Here is a 1,879-nt window from a genome sequence, read left to right as displayed (position 1 = left end):
AATAGTTAAGAAATAAAACTAGTGGAAAGCATTCGAGCTAGCATCGCGAAGAGTCCAATTACTTATAGCCTGCGGTATGTATTAATTATGAATATATTAATAGTATATATTAAAAATATGAATTTGCATAAATATATGGAATGTAATTATAAAACATCCGCACTACAATTAACATATGCTATATATATCATTACCTGTTCCTCATTCCAGCAAAGCTAACCATGGTCATAGTCGGTACAATCAACGGATGGACAACGATTTCTCTTCTTTCTTTAATATCCGGGACCGGCGGCGTGCCGCTAACGTTAACACACGACGAAGCTTCATGGATGGTTTCTTTCACAGTACTTGGCTCAATGATCGGTTCACTTCTAGCTGCACAGTTGACCGTCCGCTGCAGTCGTAGAAATTGTCTCCTTTTATGCAACACAATGTTCACGGTAGGCTGGTTCATCATCTTCCTCGCAACTTCCGTGCGAATACTATTCCTTGCTCGAGTGATTCTCGGTATAGGCGTTGGTATTGCCCATACGGTAAATCCCGAGTACGTGTCAAAAATCGCCGACATCAAAATCAGAAGCAACCTAGGTTTTCTAACCACAGTGAACGCATCTGCCGGGACACTAGTAACCTATGTTCTAGGAGTCTGGATGACGTACGAATCACTGCTGCTGCTTCTTGTAATAATATCCTTTATATGCTTCTTGTCGGCCATGTGTTTCTCCGCAACTCGGTATTTTTCGGTGACAACAGATCAAGAGATGCAAGCACGGAAGTCGAGACTATTTTACAGTATCATCGAACATCCTCTCAGTGAGGAAATAGAACTACGTGCTCCACGCTCACAAACCAGACACGAATTACACTCACAACCCACAAGCGAAATACAGCCACAATCCACAAGCGAAGTACACACACAATCCGCAAGAGAATTACAACAACCATCCACCATCGAAATACACACAGAACCCACAAGCGAATTCCACCTACCATCCACAAGCGGAATACAGCCACAATCCACGCGCGAAATACACACAGAACCCACAAGCGAAATACACACAGAACCCACAAGCGAAATACACCCAGATCTGACAAGAAAAATACACCCAGAACCCACAAGAGAAAGACACTCAGAACCCACAAGAGAAATACACCCAGAACCCACAAGAGAAAGACACTCAGAACCCATAAGAGAAATACACCCAGAATCCACAAGAGAAACATACCCACGATTCAGGAGAGTATTACACTATCTAAATATAGTCACTAAATATACTTGGTCAACCAAGCTGCGAGAAATACTACAACCAAGCAACAGGAACGCTTTGTTAATCATGCTTGCCTTGATCATGGCTCAACAATTCAGCGGAAACTTCATCACTATGCAGTATCTGAATGTGTTGTTTAGCAAAATACCGATGGGTATCGGACCAAACGTAGCGACGATGATGGTCCTGGCTGTCGGCCTTATAACTAGCAGTTTAACCACCATAATAGTGGAATGTCTTAAAAGAAGAGAACTTTTGATTCTGTCTGGGTTCGGAACGTGTTTGACATTGTGCATTTTAGGAATTTACCTTTTCTTAGATCAACAAAAATTTGACGTTTCCAACGCCTCTATTGTTCTAGTTATCGACTTAATTGCATATCAAGCAATGTTTCAAATTGGCTTAGGTACGCTACCCATTGTTCTCCTATACGAGTTATTTCCTACGGAACTAATAGGCACTGTTGGTGCCATCACTGTGATTTTCGATGGTTTCATTGGTATTATCATGCCGAAACTGTATCAAGATGTTATCGATACTGATGGATGGTTTGTGATTTACATTGTCTTCGCGGCAGTATGCAGTTCGGCATTTCTGATGGTGTTCATATT

General features: G+C 41.7%; 1 protein-coding gene across 2 annotated transcripts in view; it reads left to right on the top strand.

Annotated features, from left to right (window-relative positions):
* The window catches only part of LOC122574705 (proteoglycan 4-like), a 12,618-nt gene that overhangs the window by 5,532 nt on the left and 5,207 nt on the right, over window positions 1-1,879 (top strand). The gene's annotated exons all lie outside the window — the stretch shown is intronic.

Source organism: Bombus pyrosoma, linkage group LG14 (genome assembly GCF_014825855.1).
Source record: "Bombus pyrosoma isolate SC7728 linkage group LG14, ASM1482585v1, whole genome shotgun sequence".
NCBI classification, from domain to species: Eukaryota; Metazoa; Arthropoda; class Insecta; order Hymenoptera; family Apidae; genus Bombus; species Bombus pyrosoma.
Note: the sequence above shows the minus strand (reverse complement) of the source record. Positions and strands in the feature narration are given on the sequence as shown.